The sequence below is a fragment of the Gopherus flavomarginatus genome, chromosome 7 (assembly GCF_025201925.1).
Source record: "Gopherus flavomarginatus isolate rGopFla2 chromosome 7, rGopFla2.mat.asm, whole genome shotgun sequence".
In the NCBI taxonomy this organism is placed as follows: domain Eukaryota; kingdom Metazoa; phylum Chordata; order Testudines; family Testudinidae; genus Gopherus; species Gopherus flavomarginatus.
The window spans coordinates 72,164,438-72,186,366 of NC_066623.1; the positions used below are offsets into that span (position 1 = coordinate 72,164,438).

A 21,929-nucleotide genomic window follows, 5' to 3' on the forward strand; every position below is an offset into this window, starting at 1 on the left:
TGTTAGGATACCTCTGTGGTAGGCAATGTACCACCACATAAAAATAAGTTCCTGCCTGGGAGTTTACAATCTCTGATCGCAAACTCCACCGCATAGAGGAAGAAGGTAACTGGTCGAGCATACATTGGCTCGTGCATGGATGAACTATCCACTTCTTTTTATGAGCTGGTCCTGGACCAGTTCATTTTTAAGAGCATTGCAATTCCAAGGACGAGGAAGCTGTTACGAATTGCTAAAGCCCCGCTGAAGTTTGCTAACACAACCGGAACTGCAATGGCCGCAGCACTCAACATCTGATCTGGGTTCAAAAACATGGCTGCAGATTGGCCCTAGGTTCTTCGCAGCGTAGCAGCCAGTTTTTGTCCCGTCCAAAGCAGCGCAGCACCCAGGCACGTTGTTTCTGACAGGCACCGGCCTGGCCACACCACCAGGCGCTCCCAAGTCTATAGGGAGGGGGGGCCAGAACACCCCCTCCGATCCCAGTCTTTAGGCACACACTGGGCGCTGCAGGACTCTGCGAGCCCGGTCAAACTCCTGCTGCAACAGCAGTTGCGGGGACCCAGCGGCTCCGCTGCGCGCGGCCCTGCTTCTCCAGGGCGATCTTGGCCTCCCGGCAACACACGCGGCTGGACGAGCAAGCGACACGATCTGGCGCCCGGGCCGCTCAGCGCAAGGAGGACGGGTGGGGGCCCGCGCTGAGGAGGAGCCGGAGCCGGCCCCGCCTCTCTCCCCTCGGGGATGCCGGGATGTTTACAGTCCTGGCAGCAGCAGCAGCGGGAGGCTGGGCTGCTACAGCCGCGGCCGCTCGGTTCGAGCACGGGGAGCCCCGCAGCGAGCGTCCGGCGCGGCCCGGCCCTGACTCGGCTCCTGGGTGCGGATCTCTCTGCGGAGGCAGCGAGGCCGGCTCCAGACCCCCGGCGCGAGGAGGAGGGAGACCGAGGGCTGTCTGGTGAGGCATGGGGGAAGGAAGGGGCCGCAGCGCCCAGACCGCCACTGTCGACAGCTGCTGCCGTAACCAAGAATCTTCCTCTGCCTTCCTTGCAGGCGGCTACCTCACGCAGAGCAGCTGCGGCGTGAGGACGATCCCACCTCCCGCCTGGCCCCATTGGCCACCATCACTAGTGATTCGGCCCCCATTGGCTGCAGCTGCTGTCGCTCCTCCCGTTGCGGAGGGGTGCGGAGAGTGCGTCTGTCCTGAGCCTGACTCCTGTGTAGAGTTTCACTCTGAGGAGGGGGCGGCGGCACGTGCTTAGCGCCTGGGGGCGCCGAGCCCTGGTCTCCTTCCCGGTCTGGGCGGTTGGGCTCTCCAGCCCTTGCCACGTGCCCGGCAACACCTGCCTGTGCCCTTAGCAGCAGCAGTGCGGAGGCGGCAGCACCGGCTGGTGCGCGTTCTGGTGGGGGTTGTTTGTATGCAGGGACTGGGCGTTATTTTAAGGGGTCTCTTTTCCTGGAGCCACAGGGTCTAAAGGCGGATTTGCTCGGTCTTTGGCTGAGAGGGCTGCAGAAAACAGTCCACAGGGAATAGAGGCGGCTCAGGCCTCCAAGAGCTTTAACGTCAAGAAATGTCATTGTTTAAATTGGGGCTAAAGCCATGTTTCGAAGCTAGCTTACTCGTGGTGGGACTTGTTTGAATACCTTTCTGTTTTGCTGCGGATTGTGGGGAAGGTCTGTCCCTCAACCGGCGAAAATGTGGTATAGAGTTTTTGTTTAAGAAAAAAAAAAAGGGTAATCTTGTTGATGGGGTCTGTTGCACCTCGTTTTACATCTTGTGATTTAATCATTCTTTGGCTCTGAACATGCAAACACTTTTACATATGCACATCTTTACAGGGCGATTGTTAGGTTATCCTCATCCTCCTTTCTCTCTTAATCTCACCTTTTCATGTCATTTTTAAAGTTAAAACTAAAACTGAAACTTCTTCCCTTTCAAAAATGTTATATTTTATATTTTCATTTGTTATTATTGTGATACTTTTTATGGCACAACTGTTGTTTTTTCCATATTGAATGGATGTTCCAGTCTTGTAGGGAGGGCTTTGGAGCTGTGCTCTGGCTTCGCTCCAGCTCCAGGCAAAAACCTGCAGCTTCACTGCTCCACGCTCCAGCTCTGGGCTCGGGTCCAAAGCCCTGCTTGTAGGTGGGCTGGAGCTCAGATAGTGCTTGGAAGTTTTTTGGTCAATGTAGGCTCAATTCTGTAAGTATGTCTATGCTACAGCCTATGTCAACACAATTTATATCGCTCAGAGGTGTGAATAAACCACCCTCCATCCTGAATGACTTAAGTTACACCAGCATAAGGTCTCCCAGTGACATGCTGTCCTGCTGACATAGCTTCTGCCATTCCTAGAGGTGGTTTCATTACGTTGATTGGAGAGCTCTCTTCCATTGGCATAGAGCGTCTTCACTAGATATGCTGAAGTGGTGCAGCAGCATTGGTACAGCTATGCTTCTGTCAGTGTAGACATGCTCTTAGTGGAGTTGCTACAACATCCTGCTTCCATGCTAGTGCTATACTTAGTCATGCTTTGTGAGTATGCATTCCAAAGTTTGATACTGCTTCAAGCAACTGTGCGTTATGGATGATTTTGCAGAGCTTTCAGGGATCTTGTGGTGATTCAGCCAAGTGTGGGAAGAAGTTATTATAAGTTCTGCAGTCCCCCCCCCCCCCCCCCCCCGCCGGGAAAATCCTGTGATTATTTGTGACTTATCTCCAAATTCCTTGAGGACCTACAGCTATTTGGGGACTGTTTCTTGAGTATGGAATTAATGATCTGGAAATATATGGATCAGTAATGATTTTGTGGATCAGTTGCCAAAAGAAGTTGGTCGCTGTGGCAGCAGCATGTAGCCACAGGCCACGTATGTGTACTGGAAAGTGTATACAAGTAGGTTGCTTCTGGACAGGTTGACCCTAGGCCAGTGGAAATTAGCTGGCCGAAGAGGCCATTCTTGCAGTGGCTGGGGTATTGTGGGCAGCCTTTGGCGGGCTGATTTGCCACTTCAGTTATAACATGACACTGACCACATATGGGCAGCAGAATGATTCAGGTGACATGATTCCGGCTCAGTTGAGCTTAACTTTAGGGGTAAGTGTAAAGATAGTCAATATGAGTTATAGCACAGCTAAGATATTGTTGAAGGACTTTTGTTTGGATTACAGGGTGTTTTAGAATCGTGAGGAAGAGATCTGTGGTTAGACATGAATTATTTCTCTGATGCATGTTAAACATGAGACAACTGTGATTTCAGTAATATAATCATGATTTTGTAGTTAAAATGTTAATCATTTTAAGTGCCATTATCTAGCACTGTTTAAACAGTACACATACAGTTATGTAAGTGAAAGTAACAATACGTTGTTTATAATTCAAAAGATAATACTATGATAACCTCTGTTATGCTAAGGAGCTGTATTTACTTAATTTTGTTAGACCAGCAGCTTTTGCTTGTTGAGTGTAGGAGGCAATTTACTGACAATTCACTTTATTTGACATTCAGGAGCTTGCACTTAAATGTGTTGACCTTATTTGTAGTTAAAATAAAAAAATGGTCCAAGTCTTTTAATTTAATTTTATGGGTTTTTTTAGATCCATTGGATTAATTTATATTTGTATCCTATTCATGGTCTAAGGTGCATACATTTGACTGTCATTGAGATGCTAACGATAAGATCTAAATTTTTTGCATCTTTTTTTGGTGTTTGGCAGATGTTTCAATTGGATGCTTCAGAAAATTTTGATTCTTTTATAGGAAAAAAGATAAACCTGTTTTTAAGATCAGATAAACTTTAATTCCCAGTTTTTCCAAAATAGTTTATTCCTCAGAAAATATCTGATATTAATGAGGGACACACGAGGGTTATTTTCTTTTAAATACTTGGTTTTATTGGTTCCTGTACAAGTGACTGCAGTGTATAGTTATAATAGTTGAAATTCATACAAATATGAGAAAAAAAAAGTAGTAGTAGAAAAATGCATTGGATTCTCTTGTGTTCAGTTTCTCATTCTGCGGATTTTGCTGTGGTATCTGAGCACCTTCCAGAGGTTGACTAAAAGATCTAGTGTTTGTCACCTGTGGTTCCTTTTTCTTCTTCCTTTCATCTCCCCAGGAAGAATTTGTTCTTTTGTTTTGGTTTTTTTTGTTTGCTATGTACTTTATTTATTGAAGGCAAGTTTGGGTCTGCACCCCATTTAGAAAAAGGCACCAGATTTGAGGTGGTAAGCTGCAGGAATGGGTGAAAGCATAGGTTAAAGTACATTGTTTTCACATAACATAGACAAGTTTTGTGGGACTTGTTTTTCTGGAGGCTCTTTTCTGTATATATGCTCTGGTCATTGTATCTAGAAAAGGTCCTGTCAGTCAAAATTATGCTATAGAGTTGTAATTAGATGTGTCAATTCATTAGTCTTGTGTCGCCAAATTTTAAAATTAGAGGTTGGCTTTTTATGTATCTAACAATAATATGGTACGTCTAAGGGTAGTTCCTGCCTTTTGAATTATCATTTGCCTCCTCTTAGCTCATTTGTAAAATCTAGTTGATCGAGTAAAATGTATGATCTGTCCAGGATCTGTTTTTGAGGGCTTGTTTTCACTACTTGCTAAATTGGTGCTGCTGCGATCGATGCAGCGGGCATTGATTTAGTGGATCTGGTGAAGATGCAATAAGTCAATGGGTGAGTGCTCTCCTGTTGACCTCAGTACTGCGTGTTCCCGAGAGGCGGAAGCTATGCTGATGGGAGAGTGTGTCTGTCAACATAGCACAATATAGACACTACTGTGAGTCGATCTAAGCTTCATTGAATTAAGTTGTGTATCTTACACTACTTACGTTATGTAACTTCAAATCGACTTACCCCCTTAGTGTAGCCCGGGCCTGAGTAACTTATTTCATTGTACATATTTAAAGCCTGAATCAGCTTCATTTGTCCTTTTGTTTCCTTCATCCAGTGGGTCTACTCAATATGGAGAGCTGGAGTGTCTGTTCCTCTTTAAACCCCTGAGGAACTGAATACAAGGTAAATGGACATGGAGGAAAATGTCCGCCTCCTTAGCAGATACTCAGGATTTTCACACCAGTGGGGCTCTCAAGAATTGCAGGGATAAGTGTGTGTGTGTGTGTGTGTTGTTATAAAGTCCTCTAAAGAGATGATACAAGCTTCTGTTTGCATGTATTCAGAATAGGTGTATGTATCTATTATATTGGATGGAACACCTTTTTAATATAGTTACCATTTTTAATGCATGTAAACATTCATAAGCCAACACTCAAGACTAGGCAAGTCAGTACATGTATAACCATCGAAGAGTACTACTTTGAAGAATAAACAGGACATACTTGAAGGACATTTGTCTAAACTTGAGAGTAAGACCCAAATAAAAAGATACAATAGAAACTATGCAAGTCACAGAGAAGTAAAGAAAAGAAACTGACTTGTCTTACTGATGAGCTGGAGAGGAGGAGTCATGAATGGGCTGGCTGAATTTTCAGTTGCAGGCCACCAAATAGCTAAGGGAGAATGATCCAGAGTTGTGACTGAAAAGTGACAATATTTTTTGCTGGATAACGGGCTGAAATTTCCCAGGATTGGATAGTAAAACCTGATAATGTCCTGGACAAATCAGGACTGGAGGCTGATACTTTTTTTACATGTAAGCATAAAACTTTACATATTAAGGAATATTCTTACTTTGTTCTATATATGCTTTCAGAAACTGATCTTATTTGTGTGTGGCTATTCCCTCTCAATTTAATCAAAATCTAAGGAATTCAAATTTTAACTTTAATAAAAACAAAATGTCTAGCTTTTACACCTACAAAGAAAATTTTTTGGGATGTAAACTGACAAGGAAGAGGGAAATGCTAGTTGAACATGGGGCACTCTGAGGTGGTATTTGAGAAGGTTTGGTTGGAGGAGTTTCTCTTTATGTTGTCCATTTGAACTAGGAGTGACTAGATAGCAAGGGTGAAAAATCAGGATGAGGGTGGGGGATAATAGGCGCCATAAAACAAAGCCCAAAATGTTGGGTCTGTCCCTATAAAATCAGGACCTCTGATCACCCTAGTCTGAACAGTGGGGAGTTGGGGTGAGTTTCTTGGCTGGACTCTGCTCTGTCCACTGGTGGGCAACTGTGGTGGTGAGCTGGATTGATAGTCACTATTTGAGAAACATTTGCCTTCATCTGCATGTAGCTCCTATGTTAGATTATCATACCAGTTATATTAAAGACCCTTTGGAGATGCCGTATTGCTATGGGAGGTTGGCCTAATGGTACATTGCTCCTCCAAAACCACCACAACAAAAACTGTGGTAGAGGCCATTTGAATCCTTATTCCTCAAAAAAAAAATTTGTGCTCACCTAACTCAAGGTCTCTGAAATTTGATGTGCTGAGTGTTCAGTTTTTGTGCGTCAGCCTGATGTTGACAGACTCCTCAGGACTAGAAGTTCTTTGCTCAAGATTTATAAGGGAGCAAATAATGAAAAACTTTCATTTTTGAAAACTTCAATAATTTTTGGCTATTAGGAAGCAAAACTTTCAATTTGGCCTTAGCTACTTTGTATTTTCTATATAGTAAAAGGGTTTCTCAGTTTGTTGGGGTGAGTTTAATATAATAATTGTTTGCCTGAGATTTCCAGTTCTTAATGAAATGAATAAACATGAGTATGGTATATCCAGTTTGCAGGTGGATATGTAGTAGAACAGCCCACAGGGCTGGAGGAAAGGGCTTATAAAAACCCTCTCATTAAATGCCTGGGAGTCTGTAGACTTGCCAAACGCTTGTGTACCACCAAGCACCGCAGTGCTCCCCTCTTCAGGGCCCCAGCAAGGCTGAATGCGCACAAAGAGGGCTGAGGTAAGCAATCATAGAATATCAGAGTTGGAAGTCCACCTCCCCAAAGCAGGACCAATCCTGTCATAGTATCTTTCCCCAATCTGAACCTTAGAGTCCAGAAGTTGGGGTACCAGCATGAATTCCTCTAAGCTTAATTACCTGCTTACATCTGATAAGCTGCCACCAATCAGGAATTCCAGTGCCTGATACACTCTGGTCCCCCCAAAACCTTCCCTGGGGACCCCCAAGACCCAGACCCCCTGGATCTTAACACAAGGAAAGTAAACCTCTTTCCTCACCGTTGCTTCTCCCAGACTTCCCCTCCCTTCTCTTCCCCTCCAGGTGTTCCCCCCCCCCGGGCTCCTGGAGAGACAGACAGATTCACGCTCTGTGAATCTGAAACAAAGGGATTCCACCCTTCTCCCCTCCCTTCCCCTTCCCTGTTAAGTACAGACTCAATTCCCTTGAGCCTCAACAAGGGGAAAAATCAGACAGGTCTTAAAAGCAAAACTTTTAATAAAAAGAAAAAAAGTAAAAGTTATCTCTGCAGTTTAATGGCAAAAGTTACAGGGTCTGTCAGCTTATAGACACTAGAAAGAAGCCTCCCCACCAGCAAAAATACAATTTAAAATACGTCCAGCAAACTACACATTTGCAAATACAGAAAACAATCAAAAGACTATAACCACCTTTCTTACTAAATACTCACTATTCTGAATATATGAGAGACTGTAGCAGGGAGATTGGCAAGAAACCTGGTTGCACATCTAGTCCCTTCCTGGACCCAGAGAGAACAAAGCAAAACCCAAAAAAACACAAACAAAGGGTTCCCTTCATCGAGATTTGAAAGTATCTTGTTTCCTGTTTGGTCCTCTGGTCAGGTGTCCAGTTCCCTGTTTGTTAACCCTTTACAGGTAAAAGAGACATTAACCTTTAACTATCTGTTTGTGACAAATCCCCAGACATGTTTTTGCCCTAGATCCTTAAATGACCCCCTCAAGGATTGAACTAACAACCATGGGTTTAGCAGACCAATGCTCAAACCACTGAGCTGTCAGAGGCGTGTACTCTTTTTTAAAAAAGGACCAAGAGATTGTCTTTCCTCTACTGGTTCAGACAAATCCACACTTCCCCTCCCCTCCCCTCCTCTCCCGCCACCATCTCTTGCTTCTAGGGCTGTGGGAGTTGGAGGGAAATGGCAGTCTCCACTATGCTGGCTGGGTTGGAGGTCAGTATGATACCAGGATATTTATAGTTTGCTTTGTTGATCAGCTAACATCCATTCAGGGAATGGGAACAATAAATGACTTCAGTAACTAACCAATGCACTTGTTAAATAGTACTGTTTATGATCCTTGGGTGAGTTGAATAACTAAACAGCAACGAAGAGCAAATATTACAGTGGACTGTACAACTTGAAATTTGTGCTGTTAAGTTACATTGCAATTCTTTTTATGGAAGTTTGAAATCTTAATTGTAATTAGCAACAGAAGAATTCAGATAACTCAAAGTAAAATAATGTAATGTGCTTGTGGACAACACAGATGGGAAAAGTGCAAATTATTAAATTTAATGTTAATTATTTAGTTGGTTCTATGTGGGTCCCAGAAGCTAACTTAAGTAGGCTTTTCATGCAATGTATATGATCTTTTTTTGAAAACCCGTTTTCTAATACTATTGGAGTAAAGAATCTTATTTTTTATTATTTTTAACAACACAGGTGTTCTAAATATGTCCTAAAACAGATACTGATGTGAGCCTTGCCCAAAGCAACTTGCAAACTGATTTCAGATAATACTCAACAAGAGGGTAACAAAATGAAAGCAAGAAGAAGAGGGGAGGGAGGACAGGGATAATATCAACCTTGGTTGCTTAGTGAAAACTAAGCACGATAGAAAAACTTCTTTAAATGAGAACTTTATAAATCAATAAGTAGAGAAGACTTTTTCAGAAATGGATTGTCTGGAGACTTAATAGTTTGATTCAGCTATCCAGCCCAAATTTGTATACCAGCTGTTGGCCTGGGTGGGCTCTGCAAGCCCTCTTGAGTTAAAGTGATGCTGTCTTGAATTCTGCACCTTATTTTGAAGAAGGGTTGCTACTTTCTTATAAACAACTACCCAGTCATGCCTACTTCTGCCACATATGGTAATAGGTTCTAGAGACGTGGTCTCATCACATGTCCTTGTAGAGTTATAGCAGCCATTACTCTGAGGCTGACTGTAGCATTCTCAGGAAGCTTCCCTAGGAAGGCTCCCCGTGTGGGATAGAAGCTTCCCCTAAGGCCCATTGTTTTTTCCTAATGGCCTATTGCCCTGAATAGGCCCTTCCCCATCCACTATCTAGACTAGGGGTTAGCAACCTTTCAGAAGTGGTGTGTGGAGTCTTCATTTATTCACTCTGATTTAAGGTTTTGCGTGCCAGTAATACATGTTAGTTTTTAGAAAGTCTCTTTCTGTAAGTCTGTAATGTATAACTTAACTATGGTTGTATGTAAAGTAAATAAGATTTTTAAAATGTTTAAGAAACTTCATTTAAAATTAAATTAAAATGCAGAGCCCCCCGGATAGGTGGCCAGGACCCGGACCGTGTGAGTGCCACTGAAAATCAGCTCGTGTGCCTCCTTCGGCACGCGTGCCATAGGTTGCCTACCCCTGATCTAGACTGAAAGCATCTTGTCTAGTGGGCATTACCCAGGTGTAACTACATTTGAAATACAGATACATAGTCAATATTCTTAACTTCAGATACAAAAATGATACATGCATACAGATAGGATAATCATATTAAGCAAATCGTAATTTTTCCAATGACGCCTAAAGCATAAAATTCATTATAATTGTTATAGTTACACCTCTACCTTGATATACTGCTGTCCTTGGGAGCCAAAAAATCTTTCTTTCTTTCTTATAGGTGAAACCGCGTTATATCAAACTGGCATTGACCGACCGGAGTGCGCAGCTCCGCCCCTGCGGAGCACTGCTTTTCTGCGTTATATCCGAATTTGTGTTATATTGGGTAGCATTAGGGGTTGCATTGTGGGGTGCAGTTTCACATCTTGTTCTAATAATTTTTTCTCTAAAATTTGTTAGAACATATTCTAGTAAGATGCTGTGTATTAATTTTTCTGCATTTATTTTCCACTCAGATCAAGAACAGTGTCTTATGTGATTTGATTCATCAGCATGGACTGATAGTCCCTCTTCCGCCTGTCAATCTGGCAGGTATTAGTAGGAACATAGAGGTTTGGCATCTTCCAGGCAGCAGGTTCTCTTCACAGATCCAGTTTGTTTGCTATCTCTGAAGAGGAACGTTAGAATGAGTGTGGTGGTACTTTCTGCTTCTAGAATTGTTTTTTAGTTGAATTCCTTCAAGACTTTTCGAGTACCTATTTTGGTAACTCCCCCATTTTGGAATGTTAGATATTGCATGGTGTTGAAAAAGAACATTTTCACTGCTCAGTTTACTGCAGCTCCCTTGAGATTATTCTCCCTTGGTTTCTAGGTTCCGTAAAGGTACTGACTGGGTTTGCCTCTTACCATGTCTCCCTTTCTGCTCCTAATCTGGTATTTGGGTTCACAGAGACATGTCCCTTTTTGGTCCTCTCTTACATCTCTGCTTTCCTTTTCTTACTGTTATGAAAGTGGTGTTCCTGGTTGCCATCATTGGGCATGGGTACACTTGCAGATGTAGAGCGCTTTGAGTTAAACCAGCCTTCATAGAGCGCAGTAGGGAAAGTGCTGTAGTCTATTCACACTGACAGCTGCCAGCACACTGGCATGGCCACATTAGCAGCTCTTGCAACGGCCACAGAGAGCAGTGCACTGTGGTAGCTATCCCAGCATGCAAGTGGCTGCAACGTGCTTTTCAAATGGGGGTGGAGTGGAGTGGAGTTGAGTCTGTCAGAGAGTGTGTTGTGTGTATGTGGGGGGGGAGAGAGGGTTTTTTGAGGGGGGGCTGAGAGCATGTCAGCATGCTGTCTTGTAAGTTCAGACAGCAGCAGACCTTCTCTCACCTCCACCCCCCTGAGCCCCAGTAATGGCTTGCATGCTGGCTGTCCGAAACGGAGCTTTGAAAGGGCATTTCCTCATTCCTACAGGAGTTCAAAACAATGACAAGAGTGGCCACTTGACTTAAGGGGATTATGGGATGTTTCTGGAGGCCAATCAGAGTGCTGTAATGCAACACTTCGTTCATACTGACGCCTGTGCATTGCAGCCAAGGTGCAGCAAACGTTATTCCTGTTGCCGAGGTGGAGTTCCAGGAGTGCTCTAGATTCGGAGTCGGAGTGCTTTATTGTGCCTTGCCAGTGTAGACGGGGAGTGAGCTAATGGGCATGGGGCTCCTTTATTGCGCACTAACTCGCAAGTGTAGCCAAGCCTATCTTGTATCATTGGTATGCAAACTGAGTTTCTTCTTTTTTCTCTCTCTGTATCATGTTCTCTTCTGTATGAGGGCTTGTAGGTTCATTTGTGCTAAAGTTATAGCTCTGAAAAATCTTAACTGAGGGCTTGTCTTCACTACTGGGGAGATCGATGCTGCTTCAATCAATGCAGTGGGTGTTGATTTAGTGGGTCTAGTAAAGACCTGCTAAATCGATGGCAGAGCACTCTCCATCATTCCTAGTAGTCCAGATCTCAGAGAAGAGTAAAGTAAGTTGACAGGAGAGCATCTGCTGTTATTCACGTAGCTGGACTAGCATAACTTAGGTCGACTTACCCTGGTAGTGAAGATAAGCCCTAAATGTATTGGGGTAAGCAAACCCTTTGGAAGAGACCAGAATATTCTACTCTTGTTGGTTGCTGCCTGCCTAACTGACAAGTCGAAAAGAGACTATGGATCAGTCTGTACTGGTGGGAGCCAATCACAGAAAAGAAATATAGAATAAGAGAGGTTTTGTTTTGTTTACATACATCTCTAAAAGACTGAAATCTGAGCACATTATGGACATAAAAAAAGTATCCTTACACATTCAGCCAGAAAACTGATCAACTTGCATATTAAAAATGAATTGCTTTTAAAAGGAGCTGTATTATTGTGCCAGCCCAGCCTAGGTGCTGAACATATTAAAACTGTCCTTGGGTTTGACAAACAGTGTTCTTAAGGAAGAAAGTCCTAATTTAACAATTGCTAGAGAAGATATTTTGAGTTTGAAAAGTTGTTGCTTTCACTGTACCAGAATGCCTAAAAAATGATTAGTCTAGTATTTAATCTAGTTTACTGTATCAGTATAGTCTTTTAGTAGAACTTTGATACCAATAATTAATAGTTTATAAGAGGTCATCTACCTCTCTCCTTTAGTAATTTTAAAGTGTAAGTAAGCTATTGGGTGATAAAAGAGCTATGAAATGTGGCTGAGCAACCCTTTGTTTTGCCCACAACCAAGTGAAAACACTTATTAGAATAAGACACTTCCCATGTGCATATATAAAGTCCTGACACAGCACATGTGTAATTGAAATTTTATTTTTGTGAATCAGGCAAGAGAGAAAACCATGGTATGTTATGCCACACCCCTTCCCCCGTTCCTCCCCCAGTATTCCTTTGTAAAGGAGTGTCCCAAGTACTTATGCTGTGTGCTTCTTTCAGAGACTCTGCAGATAGCACCACTCACAATAATTGTCAAGGAAGGTCTGCTCTCTGAGAAAACATGTAGGGCTGCCAGTTGAGCACTTTCTGCCAGTCACAACTCCAGCAATATCACACAGGGAGAGACGCAGTCTCTGAGGTAGGCAGGTCCTGAGCCATTTAGAGCTTTATATAGGACAAGATTAACATTTTAAACTTCACCCATAAAAAGAATATGCTAACAATGCAGATTGTGGAGTCTTGGTGTAACATACTTACCAATAAAAAGAGCAGGAGTACTTGACACCTTAGAGACTAACACATTTATTTGAGGATAAGCTTTCATGGGCTTCAGCCCACTTCATCAGATGCATATAATGGAACATATAGTAAGAAGATATATATACATACAGAGAACATGAAAAAAGTGGAAGTAGCCATACCGACTGTAAGAGGCTAGCTAATTAAGATGAGCTATTATCAGCAGGAGGAAAAAAAACTTTTGTAGTGATAATCAAGATGGCCCATTTTAGACAGTTTTAGCAAGAAGGTATGAGGATACTTAAAATGGGGAAATAGAATAAATATGTGTAATAACCCAGTCACTCCCAGTCTCTATTTGGACTCAAGTTAATGGTATCTAGTTTGCATATGAATTCGAGTTCAGCAGTTTCTCGTTGGAGTCTGTTTTTGAAGTTTTCTGTTGCAGAATTGCCACCTTTAAGTCTGTTACTGGGTGACCAGAGAGGTTGAAGTGTTCTCCTACTGGTTTTTGAATGTTATTCCTGATGTCAGATTTGTGTACTCCTGTTCTTTTTGTGGATACAGACGAACATGGCTGCTACTCTGAAACCTGTACTTAACAGTGAGATATAGCAAGTGGGCATTTTGGGCTAGCCTACATTTCTAAATAATCTTTAGATGTAGTCCCTTTTAGAGCACATTACAGTAGCCTAGTCTGAAAGTGATAAAGAATGGGTAATGATAGCATGTAAAAGAAACTCTCAGCCTGTCCTAGTGACTGCTGCTATCTGATAATCTAAAAGTAGATGAGGATGGAAAATCACTTCTTTATTGGGAGCTCAGTAAGTGGAGAATAAATATCTTCAATCAAGGGAGCAGCTGTCTTTTCCATTTCTTTTGCTTGCTTCCCCCAACGTACTAGTACCTCCTTTTTCTCATCTGAAGTAAGTCTCGGGGCTTGTCTACATCACAAGTTTAGATCAACTTAATTTAATCGACTTGTAGCCACTGCAGTAATTCAATTGACTGGTGTCCACGCTACTCTTCTGCTGCTACTGGTGCGTGTCCTCACCAGGAGTGCTTGCACTGACTGAAGTCGGGCATTGTGGGGCACTGACAGCCACGCAAGGCTTGCAGCTGGAGACCCACTCCTGCCTCAGGGTGATAGGCTGAACTGTGAGCCTGATGCAGGCTCACTTTCACAGAATGGTGCCTACCCGCAGTGAAATTGACATTCTTATCAGTTTCATGCTGCCTATGGTTCAGAGCAGCCTGGGTCCCACATCTGGAACCATGAAACTGACAATGTCAATTTCATTGCTGGTAAGCTTCAGTGCCCTGCACAGGGCTTACAGGTTGGACTGTCCCTCCACTGTTGGGGTGCCCTGCTGACAGCTGGGGCAGGGCAGCTCTGAGCCCTGAGCCAGGCTCAATTTCACAGCAGGGAGCTTATCAGCAGTGAAATTGACATTCTTGTCAGTTTTACAGCACCAGCTGTGAGCCCTCCTTTGCTTTAAGCTGGAGGCAGCCCTGAAACTGACAAGAATGATAGCCAACTGCTATTGTAAGTCACACAGTGTCTGCCTGGACAGTGTGTCACCTTAACTACGCCAACGTAAGCGCTGCGTCTCTTGTGGAGGTGGAGTTATGATATGGGAATAGCAGGCCACTTAGTCTGGCAGAAGCAGCATTCTAGTGTAGACACTGATATAATTAGGTGGATGTAAACTGCTTTACCTTGACCTAACTCTGCAGTATAGACTAAGCTTCAAACAGTTCTCTTCATATGCTGTTCTCAAGTGTACACTGGTTAAGGCGCTCAGATACAGGACTCATTCGGTTGGAGGTAGAACTGTTTTATCAGCCAAGTAAAGCCATGGTCCATGTTTTCTCACTAACCTATTTAATGACCATTTACACATGTCATTGCACAGTGGGGACAAGATGCAGAGGCTCTAGCATGGCAGTGGGGAGCACAGGCCACTGGCTGCACAAAGATGAGAAGTCACCCTGCAGGCTCCTCATCCCCTGGACACAGTCAGTGGTGAGGCTGCACCTGACCCTGACACAGCGCAAGGCCTGGGCCTGCCCCATAAACACTCTGGGGCCCTGCCCCTTTGTGCCAGGCGCACCAGGTGTGGGTGGGCAGGCTCAACAAGGCGGGATCCAAGTGTGGAGGGGCTCAGTAGGGGAGGATCCAGGTGTGAGGTGAGGAGATTCTGTGTGGGACAATCTGGGTGCAGGCAGGTCAGTAGGGGGCCCTAGGTCGGGGGGATCTGGATGCACAGAGGCTCGTTGGGTGGGGTGGGGGGATTCCAGGTGCGAGGCAATGGGATTCTGCAGGGGCTTCCAGGTGAAGGTGTTTAGGGCTCAGCGGAGAGGTCTGGGTGTGGGGGTCTCAGCAGGGAGGCCTGGGTGCTAGGGATATGGGGCTTGGTGGGGTGGAGGTCTGGGTGCAGCTAGTTGGGGGTCAGTGAGATGGAGGTCTGGATAGGGGGCTCAGACTCCTCTGGCTTGGAGTTTGAGTGCAGGAATCTCAGTGGGAGCTGGTCTGAGTGCAGGGGCGGGGGTCCTGAAGCAGGAGGTCTGGGTGAAGGGGGCTCCAGATGCAGGGGTTGAGGTTCAGTGAGGTTGGGGGTTGGATATGGAGGGCTGGAGGGGTTCTGGGTGTACACAGTAGGCTTGGGAGCAGTGTCTGGGTATGGGATGGGGGAGCAGCTCCTTGTACAGTGACCCCTTCCCTGGAGCCAAGGTGCGATGCAATTGGGGAAGGTTTCTGGGGGTGGGTGTGACACAGCCTCAGCCACTCCTGATCCAGGCTCAGGGTAGGAGCCACTGGTTGTGGGGTCCTTATCCCTGTGGTGATTTACCTCTCAACTGGCTGCTCCGGGTTCCTGAAACAATGTACCAGAACTGCTAGGGAGTAGTGTGTGTGGCTGCTCTTGCAGCTTCCCTTTGCTTCCCTGTCAGAAAGTCATTTTTGTTGCAGGAAAGCAAGGAAATATGCAGGGGATATGAATTCTGCGCATTTGCAGTGGCAAAGAATTCCCCAAGGAGTAGTTGAACACAGTGTTTTATTGATATACAATAGAACCCTGTTGATCTGAGTCTCCATTATACAGCTCTCCATATTAACCAAACCACCAGGTGCCTGGGGCTGACAGTGTCTGGGTTTGGGCTGTCAGCCCCAGGTGGCAGGGGCTCATGCTGTCAGCCCCTGGCAGCTGGTGTTTCGGTTAATTCAGAGAGCAGGATAATGGAGGCTTGGATAAATGGGGTTCTACAATGTATATTTTTATTTTTTTACAAAATGTAAAAACTAAAGATTCTCTTTATAAACACAGAATTTGCGTTTTTACCTTAGCAAACAGATTTCCAGAATCCCTGATCATCAGGAACATCAGTCAGTAAAACAAGTGTAGTTGCTGTACCATACCTAGGTTGGTGATCAAGGAAGTCTGAGAATCCAGAGATCGAGAGTTATCTTACTGCGGATTTCTCAGTAATCTTATTTAACAATGGAAGATCTGGAATGAGCCAAAAAGTCAGTATCTACAGATGGTTTCCTGGGTGAAACACACGCTCCCTTCTCACTGTCTTCCTTAGCAGGAGGCATTTACTATCTTCATCGACAATGGACCCATTACTTTGCCAGCCAGGAAAGACCTGGTCCAAAATGTAGGAAGTGAACCAAAGTTCTTCCAACACTTCTAGGACACTAGTGACCACAGATCAACTAGAAGACTTAACATTTGTTCCTTTGCCCTTTTTCTTGGGCATCATTGAGTCATAGAGCTTGTCTGAATTCAAGCAATTTTATTTGCAAAATAACAAGAAATCATTGCAAGAGAAGAGACCCAAGTCAACTATTGAGTGGAGATAGCCTAATTAGTATGGGCTAAACACCACGTGAAAGAGATCCCTCATTTGTTTGATTTTTTTGCAGATGCTATTGTGGAGGCAAGGAAACTTCTTTTCTTTGCCTTTTGCATTATCAGAGTATAAGAATTTTAACTGGTAACCTTTGGTACATATGAAACTTGTTCTGCTGGTGTTCCAGTTGTCTTCCCTCTCGCTTCATTCAGTGCCTATTTTCCATAAAACCAGTATGTCCTGAGATGGTAAAGCAGGGAAGGAGGACTACCATATTGATGGTTGAAGATACATGCATATGTTTATCTTGTTTTATTTTTTTTCCTGTGATAAAGTACCTTGCAGTTTATAAACAAAAGTAGCTAATTAGCATTTTTATTGTATCATGGTCTTTTTTTTTTTTGCTCCCCTTCATCTTTAAATTAAAGCTTGAAAGCTTATTTCAGGAATAGTATTAAAACTGATTTATTTCGGCTCAAGAATGATAAATATTCCATCAGTCATGTATTACATTCTCTCTATATAAAGCAAGCTTACTGTTATAAAGGTCAAGGGCTTGAATTGTCCCAGGTGCCAAGTCTCATTGATGCTTATGTTTTGGTATGCCAAGCAAAACCATAATTTTGATACAAATATTGGACCACATGAGGAGTGCTATGAGATTGAACTCTTTGAGTAGCAAGGACCAATTCCTTTATATCCTCACAATCGGCCAAAAAGATGAGTTCTATACACTTGTCATTTTTTCTGACCCAGGTGCAGCATTACTCTAAAATGGTAATTTAGCATATCCTCTTCCAAATCAGATAAAGGATATAAGAGGTGGGGTAGAGAAAATGAGGGGGAAAGATCCCTAGAAGACACTTCAGTTTGTGAAAGAAAGCCGCAAAGCGCTCCTCGCCACCTTCTCTGCAAAAGCAACACTGTACTTGATAAAAATGAGTGTTGCACTTTTCCTGGGGTTTTGTGTATTTTAGTCTTATAACAGAATAAAGCAAACCCAAGAGAGAATCCTCCCATTCACCCAACAGCAATGATAAGAAAAGAAATGATAGGGGAAACTAGCTAAACCAGTGGCTCTCAAACTTTTTACTGGTGACCCCTTTCACATGGGAAGTCTGAGTGCGACCCCCTCTTATAAATTAAAAACACTTTTTTTATACATTTAACACCATTATAAATGCTGGAGGCAAAGCTGGTTTTGGGGTGGAGGTTGACAGCTCGCAACTCCCCATGTAATAATTGTGCGACCCCGACCCTGTTTGAGAACTCCTGAGCTAAACAAACCAATTTGCATAGCCCTTATTAGACCTGCCAGTCCCCTTCAATAGAGGTAGGTCTCAAGGCAAGAGCTCCTGGTTAGGTTCTGTTGGCCTAGAAAGTTTCTCCCCTGGGACCTCAAGGGACCAGTACGCCTTGTTCCTTAGCTTTTTATTGATGCTCATGGAATACAACTTCCACGAATCCTCATATTAAACATACATTTTGGTGGTTTACAGGATGCCATCAACTTAAAAGAATCACACTCTTACTGTTTTCTAGGGCTGTCAATCGCAGTTAACTCATGCAATTAACTCAAAAAAACTAACCGATTAAAAATTAATTGTGATTAATCACACTGTTAATAGAATACTAACTGAAATTTAAATATTTTTGGATGTTTTTCTACATTTTAAAATATATTGATTACAACACAGAATAAAATGTGTACAGTGCTCACTTGATATTATTTTTTATTACAAATATTTGCATTGTAAAAATGATAAACAGAAATACTATTTTTCAATTCACCTCCTACAAGTACTGTAATGCAATCTCTTTATTGTGAAAGTGTAACTCATAAATGTAGATTTTTTTTGTTACATGACTGCGCTCAGAAACAGAACAGTGTAAAACTATAGAGTCTACAAGTCCACTCAGTCTTGTTCAGCAAATTGCTAAGATAAACAAAAGTTTGCCTACATTTACGGGAGATACTGCTGACTGCTTCTTATTTACAGTGTCACCTGAAAGTGAGAACAGGCGTTCACATGGCACTTTTGTAGCTGGCGTTGCAAGGTATTTACGTGCCAGATATGCTACACATTCATATGCCCCTTCATGCTTCAACCACCATTGCAGAGGACATGCTTCCACGCTGATGATGCTCGTTTAAAAAAATGTGTTAATTACATTTGTGACTGAACTCCTTGGGGGAGAGTTGTATGTCTTCTGTTTTACCCATGTTCTGCTATGTATTTCATGTTATAGCAGTCTCGGATAATGACCTAGTACATGTTCGTTTTAAGAACACTTTCACAGCAGATTTAACAAAATGCAAAGAAGGTACCAATGTGAGATTTCGAAGAATAGATACAGCACTCAACCCAAGGCTTAAGAATCTGAATTGCCTTCCAAAATCTGAGAGGGACGAGGTGTGGAGGATGCTTTCAGATGTCTTAAGAGAGCAACACTCCAATGTGGGAACTACAGAACCCGAACCACCAAAAAAGAAAATCAGCCTTCTGCTGATTGCATCTGACTCAGATGATGAAAATGATCATGCATCGTTTTGCTCTGCTTTGGATTGTTACTGAGCAGAACCTGTCATCAGCGTGGACACGTCTGCTGGAATGGTGGTTGAAGCATGAAGAGACACATGAATCTTTAGCACATCTGGTACGTAATATCTTGTGATGCCGGCTACCATGTGAAAGCCTGTTCTCACTTTCAGGTGACGACGTAAACAAGAAGTGGGCAGCATTATCTCCTGCAAATTGTAAACAAATTTTGTTTGTCTGAGCGATTGGCTGAAGTAGCACTGTGTGGACTTGTAGGTTCTAAAGTTTTTTTTACTTTTTTTTTTATTTCTGAATGCAGTTTAATTTTGTACATAATTGTACATTTGTAAGTTCAACTTTCATTATAAAGAGATTGCACTGCAGTACTTGTAGGTTGTAATAAAAAATAAATATAAAATGAGCACTGTACACTTTGTATTCTGTGTTGTAATTGAAATCAATATATTTGAAAATGTAGAAAACATCAAAAATATTTAAATGGTATTCTATTGTTTAACAATGTAATTAATTGTGATTAATTTTTTAAATTGCGCAATTAATTCTTTTAATCGCTTGACAGCCCTACTATTTTTATGAAGAAATGAACAGGTAGTTATTGTATTTGAAAAATTGACCAAAATTTGTTCTATCTTTGTTAGATTCTCTTGTAGTCTGAGAATTTCCACTGTTTGTTTGGGTCTCTCACTGCAATGAAGTTGCGAAAATAATTTTTAGAAAAAAGGGCATATGTGATCATAAAACCACATGGGTAAATGTAGTAACTGAAACTACTTTTTAATTCAGTTGTGCAATTGATTTCATATTGATGGCGTTGTTTTATCTGGGTTTGTTTCTGTAACATACTTATTAAAATCAGAATACTAAAACTGATTTGGGATAAAATATTAAAATTCTGCATGTATTAATTCTTGACATTTTTCAATCTGTTTTTTCTGACCCTTTATACTCTGTAGCTGTAATTGTTTCTGCTACATTATTTTACACTATGCAGTGTATTTTCTATTGAATTATTTAAAAAATTTGAAAATATTAAAAATGTATATTTTTTACACTTGTACAAGATAAGATGATGTTGTTTATCAGATAGTAAAATAAGAACAAAGGGGACACTGTACTCTCCTTACAGTTTTTTTCCTACAATGTTCATTTGGTAATCATTTGTAATATACAACAAGGGATTTCTTCTCTTTGTTGTCACATTTAAAATTTTTGCCATCTGTGCTTAACTTTGTAGTGTTCAATTTGAGTAAGTGAAACCATCTAAGGTTGAGGGAAGGTATACTAGAGCCACTTAACAATCCTGGAATATGTGTCCCAAGGGTAGAGAGAGGTTTTAATGACCAATTTGTATGCCAGTGTTTTGTGCTGTACTCGTGTCTCTATCATGTTATCCACCCTGGTGCAGCTGCACATGATTCCTATTGCAACAGCCTTGAGTTACAGCTAGTAACTCCAAATAGTACATATACTCAGAGTAAATATTATCTGTATGGAATAGCTACATCTCATGGTACAGTACTCTGGGCCTGGTGAAAAGATGATTTTAGGTCTTAGTTGTTATTGGCTAAACAATGTTTGCATGGATGGGAATTGGCTAAGGGAATGAATCATCACCTTCCTACATCCTTAAAATCCAGGGCAGAGTAGATGAGTAGCTGCCTTGTTGCCTCTTCTCCAGCCTGTGCATTTTAAGTAACAGCAGGTAGAGTTTCGCTAGACACCTTCTGTGTAAGGAGATTTAAGCCTGTGGGTTTTCATTACCCTTGCCATGCCCCTATCTCTCTTCCTCACTGTACTACTAGGGAGAAGGGCACCATGGAACCAAACAGCGCTTCACAGGTGTGTGGGTTTCTCCCATATAGATGGAGAAACTGAAGCACAGATAGATGAAATGACTTGCCCAAGATCATGCATGTCAGTGGTGTATTCCAAAAGGGTTGCAGAAGAGGTCTTCCCTACATCTTCCTGGTTTCTCTCTCTATCCCTCTCTTCCCCCGCACCCTCAAGATTGTAATAAGCTTAAACAGGATTTGTGGTGTTTGCATGTTACAGTGGATAAAAACAAACAAAACAAAAAAAATGTATTGATGGCAAAGTCAGCAGAACTGTACTAATTTTTATTTGGGCAAAATAGTTGAAAATAATAAACTTTTTTTTGTGTGAGGAGGCCTTAAGAATATGCATTAATGTTCATTTTGCATTGTTGCACAACATGTTAGTTGCCCACAACATTTCAAGAAAACAGAATCTGGTCTTATAATACATAGCATGTTCTCTCTGTGGTTATGTCTTTGTTGATGGTGTATTGCATTTCTGTCATAATATTGGATGTTTGGTTTTGGTGTGGCTGTTCCTAAGCTGCGTGTCCTGTATACTTGGTGGTCAGACCAGATAATCATAATGATCCCTGCTGGCCTTAAAATCTATGAATACCAAACATATGCTGTTTTCATACTATCTTCTAGTCTGTCTGTGCCTGGCTGTGCCATAAAAGACAACTCTGAAAAGAGCAGGAAGATTTATAAGCATTCTCATATGGTGATTTGAATCAGTAATATTAATAAAGATTCTTCACATACTATTTAATTCTTTCTCAGAGGTTTCTTGCATACAGAATGTGAAATACAGAGTTTAGATATTATAAATGTCAGGTTATCACATTAAGTAGAATATACTGTACTACTATGGCCTGTAGTATGGTAACTTGAAATCAAGGGAGAGATGTAGGGGGGGAGAAGTAGTGGTACTCTCCAAACTCTGCCGACGAATGGCACCAAAATGAGACACTGTAAATAGTAGGTTGTGCAGAGTTTATATGATCATTACATGATCACTATTTTTTTATGCTCTG

General features: G+C 42.3%; 1 protein-coding gene across 4 annotated transcripts in view; it reads left to right on the top strand.

Annotated features, from left to right (window-relative positions):
* Nucleotides 1-690: 690 nt before the first annotated feature.
* NEK7 (NIMA related kinase 7) overlaps nt 691-21,929 on the top strand; it is a 151,529-nt gene continuing 130,290 nt past the window's right edge. Inside the window, exons 1-2 of one of the 4 annotated variants that reach the window (XM_050961473.1) lie at nt 691-949; nt 4,948-5,015. The gene's annotated coding sequence lies outside the window, so the exon portion shown is untranslated. Of the gene's footprint in view, nt 950-1,189; nt 1,395-4,947; nt 5,016-21,929 lie in introns of those variants that run through there. The other 3 variants (XM_050961472.1, XM_050961475.1, XM_050961474.1) reach the window with 3 other exon arrangements.